The sequence below is a fragment of the Microtus ochrogaster genome, chromosome 4 (assembly GCF_000317375.1).
Source record: "Microtus ochrogaster isolate Prairie Vole_2 chromosome 4, MicOch1.0, whole genome shotgun sequence".
NCBI classification, from domain to species: Eukaryota; Metazoa; Chordata; class Mammalia; order Rodentia; family Cricetidae; genus Microtus; species Microtus ochrogaster.
The window spans coordinates 81,356,924-81,372,084 of NC_022011.1; positions in this window are offsets into that span (position 1 = coordinate 81,356,924).

Consider the following 15,161-nt stretch of genomic DNA (forward strand, 5'->3'; position numbering starts at 1 on the left):
GCTTTCCACAGCGCACACGCCATAATCACCCGCAGGGCTTGTTAAAACACAGAAGGAAGGGCGTACTCATGTTGACATCACAGGCGGTGGGTCACGAAGTGTGGAATGCAGCAGAAACATGTAAAAGTCTTGTTAATCCCACATGGCTCAGCTCTGTCTCCCAGGGCCTCCACTTCAGCGCAGAGTGTGGAACCAAAACTGAGAACATGAATTTCCAGCCAGTTTCCCGGAGATGCTGGGCCACACGGTGATGAGCACTGTCAGAGCAAGGCTGGCGAGAGGGTCTAACATGGAGGTTGTCGAGATGGCCCAGCTGGTAGAGTCCTTGCCAGCAAGCGTGCAGGCTTGTAATCCCAGGGCTGGGGAAGCAGAGGCACACGGGTCCCTATGGCTGCCTGAAAATTCAGCCTACTTGCCAAGTTCAGGACCAGAGACCTTATCTTGGAAAAAAAAAAGGTGTCTGTACCAGAGGAATAAATGACATTCAAGACTGTCCTGTGGCCTACACACACACAGATACACACACATAGATATATACACACACATGCATACATACATACACACAGAGATACATACACACATACATACATACATACATACACACAGAGATACATACACACACATGCATGCATACACACACATAAACACACAGATATACACCCACATACATATATACATACACAGATACACACATACACATGCATACATACACACACATACACACAGAGATATACACACACACATACACACACAGATATACACACATACATCCCATTTAAACTCTGCCCTGGTTACATCAAACCTGAAATAATAAAGCAATCAATGGAGTATTTAGCCAACTGTGTGTTAGTATGGCTTCATACAACCAGCCTAGGTCGAGCAGGCATGGACTCAAGTTCACATCTGGGTTCCATTTGTTAAAGACATATTGACAGAAAAGATTCTTTCATACGCCCTGCAGTACAAATTGGTACAATATTTCACACAGACCATGTGTGGTAAAACAGTTTTTCTTCCCTTAATTGTCCTTATGCAATTCTGGTTTGTTTGAATTTACAAATAACTTATTTGTAAGCAGGATTGAGTTAGACAATATTCCCTGAACTGCTTTTAATGATAAGACGTGGGGTCTTTTGTTCCTGAAGGGTCTCAGTAGTGAGCAGAAAATCATTCTGGACCAGGTTGTCAGAATTTTGAGCTGTTTGCTGTGGCTGAATGAAGCACAGGTGGACAGAGGTGTCCAGGAACCAGCCATAGGCCAATGCAAACAGTACAGGTGCCACAGGATGGCCTTGGAGGGAGAGGGCTCCGAAGTCACCTGTCCTTTCCCTCGTCCCGTCCCCGAGTGTTGGAAAGAGGGACTCTGGGGGAAACTACACAGCTCTAACAGGCCAACTAATGGGTCAGGACACAGAGAGAGTGCGGTATTAGGAGCCGGTACATCCTGTTGAATTGTTGGGTGGGTGCCACACTGACTTGTGGACCTGCCTGTGTCACCCAGCGTGTGGAGACAGGCACTCGGCAGCACAGTGGTACAACCCCTTCCCCGGGATTTCACGAGTGCCTTGTCTTTGACTGGGAGGCCAGCCAACTTGCTGTCTGCTGCTGAGAGTGGGCGAGGAAATGGGAGGAAAGAGCCGCATGACGAGAGGGGAGGACAAAGAGGGGCCGCGAGGAATGGAAGGCGAGGGAGCATCAGTATAAAATATACCTTCTGCGGCAGACCAGAACTCTCATGGGAGCGTGTCCTAGCAGCTCTGGGCTCGCTCTGGGGTTCTCATCCTCAAATGTATGTCGCCCCTAAGCTGTGGCACAGGGGAGCCAATCCATAGGGCGTGACTCGAGGGTATACAGTGGAAGAAACTGGTCCAGTTGGAAGGGTGTGCACGTGTGTGTGTATGAATGTATGTACATGTGCATGCATGCATATGTGAACATGTGTACCTATGTATATACGTGTGTGTCCATGTATATGTATCTACGTGTATGTGTATGTATGTATGAGTGTGGGGCGTGTGGGGGCAGGTGGTGGGGAAAATCAGAGGTCACACCCTCTTCCAGGCTCTTTGCAGAGTTTCTACCACACTGGGCTCCAGAGACCCAGGGTCTTCAGGTGACCCTGGCCACTTGCCTTTGTCCTCCGCCAGAAGGGTGGCAGGGGCTTCTACTTCGGTTCCCTCTTCATTTGTGGGAACGATTTCTGGTCTTTCTATGATAAACACTTAAAAGTCGTTTCTGTGTATAGTTTTCAGGATCCAGGCTGGAGCTGCTGTTTCTAGCAAACCAATGAGGAGATGGAAGTCTCCGAAGGTTAAATAACTGCCCAAGACCGTGGCAACTAGCAAGTGACAGAATTACTATTCAAAATATGGCCTCAGAGGTCATAGTCTTGCCACAGCCTATGTGGCCTCTCAGAGAGAGTATGAGGCAATTATAAAGAAGGAAGGAAAAATACCCTCCTGCAAGGAGCAGCGACCATGAGAACAGTGGCGTGAAAATGTTGCTTTGAACCTCAAGCCATCTCTGGTTGGGTGCCTGGTGTTCCATGGACCTAAATCGCAGGGAATTAATTCCAGTCAGGCCTGGTGCTGGTCTTTGATTAGTTCTCATTTTCTTGGTTGATCACAAGGGGTTACTTATTTTCCACTCATCTAGCTGCAGTGGGTGAAAACGTGGCCCGAGCCTTGCGCAGGAACGTGGGTTGCTATAGAAACCTTTGACTAGAGGTGAATGGACCAGGGAGGTTTATTAATGAGAATTTCCCCGTACCACCTCTGGGCACGCTCTGCAAGAGAATCTAAGAAAGGCGCATTAGAGTTTGTCCATGGGAGGGAGGGAGGGAGAGAGGGAGGGAGGGAAGAAGGGAAGGAGGGAGGGAGGGAGAGAGGGCGCACAATTGAAAGCAAGAGGGCAGTGGCTCTCAAGCAGTGGTCCCCACAGTAGCAGGGGAAGTCTGTAGAAGCCAGGGAACTGCCACAAAGGCAATTCTTGCCTTATCTTGGACCTACTGAATTAAAAGCTCTGAAGGGGAGGGGGCAGAACTTTGTGTTTTAACAAGCCCGCCTACCTGATTTGGATGCTGGTGGTACAAACTGTAGCAACGTTTCTCCAACTGGGACACCCGTCAGCAAATGCGTTTTAGCAAACACGTTCTTATGGTTGGAGCTCTTTCTTCTGGTTGAAGCATTCCTTCCTGGAAGGGCCCACGCCTCAGGAAATTATGGAAGCTGAGAAGGCCCAAGAAACTCTTTCAAGGTTCGGAAGGCCCTTCTCCAAGGTTATGTAAATCGTTGGAGGAGACCCTCTTCTGCGGAGCCTCCTGCAGGTTGGGCAGGGAGAAGGGCAGCCTTCCTCAGTTCCCATGCATGCTGGGCCTTTGAGTCACTCTTCCTCCTAAATTCTGTAATTCACCAAACTAGACTCGGTAGTAATGTGTCCTTTTGTTGCTTGTGGATGCTGTGGATGTTGGAGATGGTTTGATGTACATCTAGGGTAAAGGAAATGCTGTAGGGTACTGAGAGACATGAAATTTTGCTAGAGAACAAAAATACGAGCTGCCTTATTTTGGCAAGGAAAAAACCCGTTATAAATATATTCTGGATAACCTTTATGAACAAGTCCTGACGTGTTTCTTTGCTTCTAGTTCAGGGGTTTGCTTCTGTGTTAACTTAGAGCAGAAGCTTTTGGTCATAGATTTCTGAGATGCACTTGAAGTGCCAGGAACGAGACACTATTTGCGAGCCGGAGAGGAGAGACTGTGTCACAGCTGTCAGAGTCTACCCAAGCATGGCACAATGTCAGGAAACAGCATCATCTCCCTTGTCAATTTAATGTTGATAACTTGGCTTTTTTGTAGTTTTGAATATGCTTAATTTGCAATCTTATTTTGTCTATATGGTGGTTTGTATGTATACACCCATGAACCTTAAACTGAAACTTATATTTGTGTATCCTCAAGTAAGATAATAATGAAAATAATTTAAATGAGCTTTAGGATCTATACAGATTTGTTTTGTTTAAGAGAGCTGTGGCAAGCTTTCTTATTGGACTATGAACCGCCAGCCCACAAATAATGACCCAGAGACTTATTATTATGAACGCTTGTCTTAGCTTAGACTTTTTCCCAACTAGTTTTTATAACTTAATTATACCCATATATTTTAATCTGCATTCTGCTATGTGGTTCGGTTACCTCTTCTCAGTACAGCATATTCAACTTTCTCTCTCTTTCTCTGTCTCTCTCTCCCCAAAGTCCCGCCTATTCTCTCCTGCCTAGCTATTGGCCATTTAGCTGTTGATTAACCCAATCAGAAGGCACCTTAGGCAGAGACACGTCTCTACAGTGTAAATACATATTTTGCAACAGAGAGTTGCATATAGGCTGACAAGATGCATAAAAGCATCTGCTGTCAAGCCTGACGACCTGAGTTCAATTCCCAGAACCCGTGTGATGGGAGGAAAGACCCAACTCTGACTCATACCCACTCATATACCTATTCTTCAACTCCCAAAATAATAAAATGTTAAAATTATAAGAAGGAGTCTTTAATTGCACAGCTGAAGTTGAAGGAGTTTTGTTACTGAGGTCACTCTGCGAACTAGGCTGATGAGGTTCTGTTCTGTTTCTGAATTCATTTTTGAATATTGTTTTTAGAATTAAAATTTTTGTTTTGTTTTTAGAATTGAAATATTTTTCATTTTATTGTTTTATGTGTGTTGGTGTTTTGCCTGCATGTATGTCTTTGTGAGGGTGTAGGATACCCTGGGCTGGAGTTACAGATGGTTGTGAACTACCCTGTGGGTGCTGGGAATTGAACCTGGGTCCTTTGGAAGAGCAGCCAGTGTTCTTAATAGCTGAGTGGTGTCTCCAGCCTGTTTTCAGCATTTTGAGACAAGGCCTTGCTCTGTAGCTATGGATGAATTTGTATACTTGATCTTTGCCTCAGCCCACCATTAGTTAAAGTGTGTATGTTGTGAGTGAGTGTGTGTATATACATGTATACGTATGTTGTGTGAATGTGTGTACATGTATATTGTGTTGTGTGAGTATGTGTTGTGTGAGTGTGTACATGTGTATGTGTGTTGTGTGAGTGTGTGTTGTGTGAGTGTGTGTTGTGTGAGTGTGTACACGCGTATGTGTATTGTGTGAGTATTTGTTGTGTGACTGCGTGTTGTGTGAGTGTGTGTTGTATGAGTGTGTGTTGTGTGGTATGTGAGTGTGTGTTGTGTGAGTGTGTACATGTGAGTGTGTGTTGTGTGAGTGTGTGTACATGTGAGTGTGTGTTGTGTGAGTGTGTGTTGTGTGAGTGTGTGTTGTGTGGTATGTGAGTGTGTGGTGTGTGTGTCTTGTGTGCATGTGTGTTGTGTTGTGGAAGCCAGAGGTCAGGTTGGTCAAGGTCAGCTGTCTTCCTCTGTAGGTGTTGACCTTAATTTTGAGGCAGAGTTGTTGGTGGAAACTGAAGCTGGCTGGATCCTTCACTCTGACCCCGCCTCAGTCTGTGGATTACAGGCACACATTACGATACCCACCCTTTCAGCCAGAGCTGGGGACTTAAATCCAAGCACTTACACTTGTATAGCAAGCATTTGATGCATTTAGCCGTCTCTTTTGCTGAGTGTCAGACCCAGGCACCTTGTACATGCTGTGAAAATGCTCTACCACTGAGCCTGGTCTCCAACTCAGTTTTGGGGATTCTTTGAGAAAATCCCGTATGGAAATTATTTATATGCTGTCACAATGTGACACTTTAAGGTACACAATGGCATGGGTTTTGTTACGGTTACATGTTGTACAATCTAGTTTATCACCCGCGCTAAGTCCATGATATTCTAATCACCTCAGAAGGAGCCCTGTAGTTATTAGCAGGATCCCCCCTGCATATTAATTCTTGGTGACCACTAATGTGCTTTTGTCTCCGTGCATTTACCTGTTCTGGACGGCTTTCATATATGGCTTCTTTCACCTACCACATTATTTTATTTATGTATGTATGTATGTATTTATTTATTTATTTATTTATATTTTTATTGCATTATACATTTTCCCCACTCCCCTCCCTTCCTCCCTCTCCCCTTCTACCCTCTCCTGTGATCCCCATGCTCCCAATTTACTCAGGAGATCTACCTTTTTCTCCTTTCTATGTAGATCCATGTCTGTCTCTCTTAGGGTCCTCATTGTTGTCTAGGTTCTCTGGGGTTGTGGATTGTAGGCTGGTTTTTCTTTGCTTTATGTCTAAAAGTCACTTATGAGTGAGTACATATGATATTTGTCTTTCTGGGTCTGGGTTATTTCATTCAATATGGTTTTTCAAGTCTGAATGGATCCAAGATCTCAACATAAAACCAACCATACTGAACCTCATAGAAAAGAAAATGGGAAGTACCCTTGAATGCATTGGCACAGGAGACTACTTCCTAAATATAACACCAGTAGCATACAATTAATAAATGAAACCTCCTGAAACTGAGAAGCTTCTGTAAAACAAAGGACACAGACAACAAGACAAAAGGGCAGCCTACAGAATGAGAAAAGATCTTCAATAATCCCACATTAAAGACTCATTCATGATATAGTACATATAAGAATTTCATTCCTCTTTGTTGCTGCATAACATCCCATTGTACCAACATACCACACTGTATTTATCTGTGTGTTGGTGGATAGACGTTTGAGTTGTTTCCACTTTGGGGGTATTGTAAATAATGCAGCTCATAAACACACATGTATATATTTTGTGTGGATTTGTGTTTTTAATTTTCTGGAGCATGTAGCTAGGAATGAAGTTGCTAAGTTGCAAGATAATTCTGCGTTTAACAGTTTTTGAGAATTGGCAAAGTGTCTTTTGTGGGACTGGGCCATTTTACATCCCTACCAGCAGTGAAGGGTTCCGTAGTGCCATCTGTCTGACCTTTTCATTGTCACTGACTCAGTAGGTCTGGTGCAGGTTAGAATTGCCTTTCTCGTCCACTGATGACGTGACGTGGGCATCTTTCCATGTGTTTATTGTCTCTGTCTCTTCTTTGGAGAAATACTCATTTAAATCCTCTTTATCTCCCTCCTTCCCTCCCTCCCTCCCTCTCTCCCTCCCTCCCTCTCTCCCTCTTTCTTTCTTTCTTTCTTTCTTTCTTTCTTTCTTTCTTTCTTTCTTTCTTTCTTTTTTTCTTTCTTTCTTTCGTGGCATTGGTGAGGCAGATGTTGGCTTCTGTGCATAGTAACAGAAAGGACCCATAGTGAAATTTACCAGCTGGAGCATAAAAGTCAAGAAACCAGAGAACACGGTTGGGTTGACAGCCAACAAGGTAGCAACCAGACAAGGTTGGAGATCAGCAACACCTTCAGGTCGGGTAGTAGCGTGCTGGCTGGTGCTAACAGCTATCAGCCTGTCAAGATCAGCAGCTAAGAAAGAGAACTACAAGGTGGACAGCAGGGAGCTTCCAGCACTGCTGATTGGATGAGCGGTGAGTGGATTGTACTCGGTTGTTTCCCAGTGGGCCAGGAGACCATGTGCAGAGCGTGCCACCCCCTAACTGGCTCAGCCCCAGATTCATTCAGAGAATGAATCAGTCTCTATAGAAATTACCTCGTCTTTGTCCAGTTTCTACCATGGGTCTAAGAAGGCCCTAATGGAACAGCGTTTTCTCCCCGCAATGAGTAGCTTCTCTCACCTTTCCCCCACAAACAAAGCTTGCTCTGTTTTGCTTATGCCCAAACATTTCTGTGTGTTGAATCATCACTGCGAGACAATGAACTCAGAGCCACTGTCTCCGGCTGGCTTTTGTTGAATGTCCAGCACCCTAAAAGCCTGAGTCACACAATCTGGGCTGAGAGAAGGTCCATTGTTCCCAAAGACCCACAGCATCGGGAGTTAGATCCAAGCTGTGGGTGCCTGGCGTGGCCCTAAGACTGGACTGTACCTCTAGGCCTCTTATTTTTAAATTATGTTATGTGTCCTCTTCTGACTGGCTGTAGCAACTTATGCAGGAGAACCCTTTTATATATGTGACTTAAAATATTTCTCCCATTCTGTGGCTTGCCTTTTTATTTTGGTGGTAATGTCATGTGTTTGTGTGTTCCGGTGTATATAGAGACCAGACGTGAACCTCAGCTATCATCTTCTAATGCTGCCCACCTTGGTTTTCTTTCTTTTGTGTTTGTTTGTTTTTGTTTTGAGACAAGGTCTCTGTGATAGACCAGGCTGGCCTCAAACTCACAGAGATCCACCTGCCTCTGCCTCCTGAGTGCTCCCCAGTGGGATTAAATGCTACCACAGCTGGCACGATGATGTTTTATGAGACAGAATTTCTCGTTGGCCTGGAACTTACCAAGGAAGCTAGATTGCCCTGCTAACATGATGTTCTTGAGATCAGCCTGTCTCTGCCTCCCCAGTTCTGGGACTGCAACTATGGTTATGCCTGGTCTCCTTAATTCTTAAAGATTCTTAAAGATTTACTTATGTATGTGTATGATATACATAAGTACATAATATATATATATGTTTATGTATTTATTATTTTATGCAAGTGAATATTTTGCCTGCATGTATGTCTGTGCCCTGCTTGAATGTCTCGTGTCTACGGAGGCCAGAAGAGGGCATCAGATCCCTGGGGAACTAGAATTACATACGGTTGTGAGCCATCCTATGGGTCCTGAGGAAAATGAACCCAGTTCTTTTAACTGCTGAGCCATCTCTACAGCCTGTCCAGTGGCTTTTGTTCTGTTTTGTTTTGCTTTTTAATTTTTCTCAAATATTCTTTCATGTGTTTTATGTATATGATTGCTCTGTCTTCCCACACAGCAGAAGAGGCTTCAGATCCCACTATAGATGGTTGTGAGCCACCATATGGATGCTGGGAATTAAACCTCTGGAAGGGCAGCCAAGTGCTCTTAACTGCTGAGTCATCTCTCCAGTCCTTTTTTTGTTTAAGAAGTGGGTTCTGGGATTAAATTCAGGTCCTAATACCTGGGCGAGTGCAGTGTAGCAGCTGAGCAAGCAGCTCCATCCAGGAACGCCCTTTGATGCACCAAAGGTGTTTTCAAAAAACCTTTTCAAAGCCAATTTTACCTATTTTTAATTTGGCTGCATATAATTATATGTGTCAGAAGTAAGCAATATGCCAAACATCTTTGGTAACCACACAGTGTTAGGGCAAAAGATGTCCAGACTTACATAATCACTTGGTAATTCTATATTTCACTAATATTGCTAATGCTCACGTTTCATTGACCATAGAATGTCATGTTTTCAAATATTTATTCTTTCTTTCTTTTCTTTCTTTCTTTCTTTCTTTCTTTCTTTCTTTCTTTCTTTCTTTCTTTCTTTCTTTCTTTCTTTCTTCTTATTTTGAAGATAGAGTATCACTGTCTTTCAGCCTAGCCTCACATTTAAGAGCCCCTTATTTCTGTCTTTGGAGCCCTGGCATGACAGACATGCGCACCACATCCAATTGAGGGTGCAAATCTTACTGAGTGTCTAGAAATGAAGAAAACCAGAAAGATCTGGTGAACCCCACCAAGATGGCCAGTATAACTGAACTCACAGTGGAGGAATACCAAAGTTGAGATCGTTAGACCCCAACAGGTCTGGCTTTTGTTAGAATCCAAAGATCGTTTCTGCTGGATGCGGTGCTGGTACTGAGCCAGCAGAGGTAGGAATTCATAAATGAATGCAAGTCCAGGAAGCAGGGGTGGGGGAACAGGAAGGTTGGGGAGAAGAAAGCCAAACCTAAAATTCTGTTTCTTACTGAAACAGGACCTGCTCTTCTGTCCTTGCTTTTTCTCAAGGGTCTGTAGAAAGGGTTACATTAAATGCTGTCATCTCCAGGAAGTTCAGGCTGCAGGACACGGTTACATTACTTTCTGCCTTTTACGTAAGGCAGTCTCAGAACCCAATAACAGGAAGACATGGAATTCTAGATACTCTTTTTGCTTTCCTTTTATTTTAGAGTGAGAAAGTCTGTTTCTGATTTTACTATGGTTGTTAGGAAGCTCAGAGCCGACACAAATGGTCATCTCCCATTGTTCCCTTCAAATAATAAGATTTTTTTTTTCTTTCAGGGTGTGATGACGCTTGCCTTTAATTCCAGCACTTGGGAGACAGAGGCAGGTAGATCTCTGTGAGTTTGAGGTTGGCCTGGTCTACATAGTGGCCAGGACAGCCGAGATTATATAGAGAGATCCTGTCTCAAGAAACCAGCAAACCCACTGTGGTGGTTTGAAAGAAAATGGCCCCCAAAGGGAGTGGCACTATTAGGAGGTGTGGCCTTGTTGGAGGAAGTGTGTCACTGCGGGGGCGGGCTTTGAGGTCTCTGTTGCTCAAGCTTCCCTCAGTGTGGCTTTCAATAAACTTGCTGTTGCCTGCAAGAGGTAGAACCCTCAGCTACCATATCTGCCTCCCTGCCACCATGCTCCCAGCCACCATGATAAAGGACTGACTCTCTGAACCTGTAAGCAAGTTCTCTCCATTAACTGCTTTCCTTTACAAGAGTTGCTGTGGTCATGGTGTCTCTTCACAGCAACAAAAACCCTAACAAAACAAAAAACATACAATTAATTTTTTCTTGATTATTTTTAACTGTCTTGTGCTATTTTTACTCTGAAGTTGTCTTTTGGAAGGGGACAGGCAGCTAGTATACAAATTACAAATAAATGACACCTTTTACTTTTCTTTTTTCTTTTCTTTTTTTTTTTTTTTTGAGACAGAGTCTTACTATATAGCCCTATATGGCCTGGAATTGGATATGTCAGGCTTGCTTCCTCAGTGCTGGGATCATCTGGCCTTTTTAATAGATACAATGTTTGGGAAAATGTCTAATTTTCAAATATGACAGATAATCCTGCTGTGTTTATGTAGCAAAACTACAATATTTAAGGCAATTTTAAAAATGTAAGGTTTGTTTAAGGTGGAGAAACGGTGAATGTGGAAAGATTTGGAGGATATGGTCAAAGACATTTTTGGTTTATTTATTTTTGAGACAGAGTCTCTCTAAATAGCATTGGAATTCCTGGAACTAGCTCTACAGACCAGGCTGACCCCGAACAGAGATCAGACAGAGGTCAGACCAGGCTGACCGCCAACTCACAGAGATCCACCTGTCTCTGCCTCATGAGTGCTGGGATTAAAGGCATGCACCACCACTGTGCTGACTTGACTGGACAAAGATACTATTTATTATTAGGTGCTTTAGGGCTTGCACACCCCTCAGAGTGTCTACTCTGATGCACATAGGGAAGTCTGGAATTATATCATAAGCCTCCAATTTTTCATGTTGTTAGATTTAAAGTTGATATACTGAGTAAAACCCTCAGAAAACAATACTGGATGTGGCAAAGACGAATAGTAACACAGTAGCTAATTAATGCTTTGAAGTTACTAGTTGGTGATTGGTGGGTCTTGTGTCATATAGAAGGCAGCCTCATTGACACCCAGTTACTAGTTGGTGATTGGTGGGTCTTGTGTCATATAGAATAGTAACACAGTAGCTAATTAATGCTTTGAAGTTACTAGTTGGTGATTGGTGGGTCTTGTGTCATATAGAAGGCAGCCTCATTGACACCCAGTTTAGCAGATGAGAAGCCTGAGGCTCAAAGAACTTATTCATAGTTCACAGCTTTGGTGGTCACGATTTCCTGTCCCGGGAAATCCCTCGGTCTTGAGCAAATGGGATGGTTGGTGATCCTGTTCCTGCACTGATGACAATGTCTTCTTGTGCCCCTCCACCCTGACTCTTTCTGAGCCAAAGCACTGCCATTTTCTTCATAATGACCTAGCCTGACTTGGGGAGGAGAGATGGAGCAAACCTGAGCAGTACTTGCTCCAGGGAGAAAGTGTAAATAAGAAGGATTGGTTTTTCTTCTTTGTGTCCATTTGTCTTTTGCTCAGAAAGACAAGGATAACTGTAAGCCCAAAAGGACAAGGAGTTAACGTCCTGATTTTGTTCTGAGTGTCCTCATGCCCTTGAACACACTCAGTTTTCTAATCTATGGGAGATCTATGGCTATTGCTGAATAGTCCGTTTCCTCAATATTCCTGGCTCATAATATATTTCTCTAGAGTATGTTGGAGGCTTGCCAACCAGGCTTTCACTGTGCCTTACTTTAGAAAGGATTTCATCCAGTGTTGGCCTGGATTTTACTTAATATAACTTTAGAAAATAGAATCAATCAAAATAATCTATTAATGCTTGATCTGGTCCATTTGCTAAGTCTTGGCACTTGTAATAAATCATGAATCATCTTTTTTTTTTTTTTTTGACAGGGTTTCTCTCTGTAGCTTTGGAGCCTGTCCTGAAACTTGCTCTGTAGACCAGGGTGACCTCGGACTCACAGAGATCCGCCTGTTTCTGCATGAATCATCTTTTTATATGGTTTAACTGATATAACAAACTTTATCTAAAATGCATACACACAATGTATCAAGTCCTATTGCTTTATTAGAATATCTTCAGTGAAACATAACATTTATAGTAACTTTCTTCTTTTTTGTTGTTACTGTTTTGTGAATGGGTTTCTCTGTCCTGGTTCTCCTGGAACTCACTTTGTAGATCAGGTTGGCCTTGAACTCAAAGAGATTCACCTGCCTCTGCCTCTTGACAACTGCAATTAAAGGCATGCCGCCACCACCCAGCTATAATAACTTTCTTAAACTTGGCACATTACACATTTCTCCATGGATTTGTATAAATATCATCTTTACCTATCAATTTCCACTAAATGGTGGCACATAGCTGACTCATATCAGTTAAACAAAAGTGACTTTAATCTATAAAAACAACAACAATAAAACCCTTAGCAATCCGAGCTGCATTCCCAAGTTGTAATAAAATCTAGCTTGTCGGATAGAACAGAAGATTCAAGGTCAAAGATTATGTTAAATATGGTAAGGGTGTATATTCCCCTTACAGAACTGGAAAATAACAGGCATGATGGTGCACACCTTTAAATCCAGGGCTCCAAGGAAGAGGCCAGTGGATCTCTGGATGTGAGACAACCCAGGGCTACATAGTCTCAAACAATACCACACACACACACTTGTAAAATAACCATCATTATGGACCAGAACTGGGTCAAACATTTGTTCTTCTGTAATAGCTGTCCACTTAAGGAAAACTGAGTTTATTAGCTAAAATTTCTCTAGCACCCTTTAGATGCCTCTGGTACACAGAAAAACAGCAACAAGAAATCTTTTCTTTTGTCAATTCTAAGGTTTTTTAAAAAATTATATGTATTATATATAAACATATAGTATATATTAGACACACACACATATATATTTGGGATTGGAGAGATGGTTTAGCGGTTAAGAGCATTTGCTGCTCTTGCAAAGGACTGAGGTACAGTTCTTGGCACCAACATGGCAGCTCACAACCCCCATAACTCCAGCTCTAGAAGATCCAGTGACCTCTTTTATCTTCCATGGATGCCATACAAGCACAAAGTGCACATATAGATAAAATAGTCATATTCATAAAACAAAAAAAATCTCTTTAAAAATGTTCAGATTTAATTCATAAAGATAATTATCACATGTACTCACTCATAAGTGTTTTTTAAACATAAAGCAAAAAAAAAAAAAGCCTGCAAATTACAGTCCCAGAGAACCTAGACAATAATGAGGATTCTAAAAGAGACATACATAGATCTGATCTACATGGGTAGTAGAAAAAGACAAGATCTCCTGAGTAAATTGGGAGCATGGGGACCTTGGGAAATGGTTGAAGGGAGGGGAGAGGCTGAGAGGGGAGCAGAGAAAAATGTAGCTCAATAAAAATCAATAAAATTAAAAATAAATAAATAAATAAAAATGTTAAGATTTAGCCAGGCAGCCGGGTGGTGGTGGCGCACGCCTTTAATCCCAGCACTCGGGAGGCAGAGGCAGGCGGATCTCTGTGAGTTCGAGGCCAGCCTGGTCTAAAAGAGCTAGTTCCAGGACAGGAACCAAAAGCTATGGAGAAATCCTGTATTGAAAATAAAAAAAAAAAAAAAAAAGATTTAGCCAGGCAGTGGTAGCACGTGCCTTTAATCCCAGCACTAGGGAGGCAGAGGCAGGTGGATCTCTGTGAGTTTGAGACCAGCCTGGTCTACAGAGTGAGCTCCAAGGCAGCCAGAACTACACAGAGAAACCCTGTCTTGCAAAACCTAAACAAGTAAATAAATAATTTTTTTTCCAAAATATGAGTGGAAAAGTTTGCATTTTCTCGAGCTAACATAGTGGTAACTACAGGGCCAATGACTTGATTCCCTGCCTGTCAGCGTCTGGCTGGTTATAGGCAAATAAGAAGACAAATTAGGCGAACAGGATGAGTTTGCCCTCAGGTTCTGATGGGGCGCCCCTTTCAGGGTCTAGGTTCTGTTGTCTGTCTTGCACATCTTTCCTGTATCCATAGAAGCAATTTTATGTCATTGCCGTTTGTGACTGGCCCGCTTCTGATGAGAACGGCTCAGTAAACTTTCATCCTTCCTCTTCTGCTCCTTCCTTCATCTCTGCTCTTATTTCCTGGGGCTTTCCGTTCCCGCAGTGGACAGCTGCTGTGAGAAGAATTAATGGCACTAAGTGTGTAAGATCTCATTTCTTCAACCTTCCTTGTTTCGGGACCACCAAGCCCAACTGCTCTCTTCCCGCCTCAACATCTGAATTCTTTCTCATCGCTGCTTCCCATTCATAGCTGAGCATCAGCAGTTCCGTCTTCTCCCCCATAGTTACCATTTTCCCTGCTCCTTTGATCCCTGCTCAGGCTTTCTCCATTGTCTTCAGTCTTGTGTTTGTTCTTTCTTCTCCACTCACATCCTCTCTGCCTACAGTAAGGGTCCTTTAAAAAGAGATCTACTCACTTTATGTGCACGTGTGTGTGCCTGAGTGCATGTGTGTGCACCACATGTATGGGGTGCTCTTGGAGGCCAGCAGGCAGGTTAGGGTTGGAGTTACAGATGGTTGTGAGCTGCCCAATTACCTGGGTTCTTTAGAACATCAGTTAGTGCTCTTAACTCCTGAGTCATCTCTCAAAAAACCAGAGGACTTTAAAGAAGTAACCTGCTATAGTATTGCTACTTTCCCAAACCTCTTTCCTAGCTTTTGTGGCCAAGACTTTTTTGGTCTGATCAAACCTCCTTATCCTCCAAGATTTCTCTCTCTCTCTCTCTCTCTCTCTCTCTCTCTCTCTCTCTC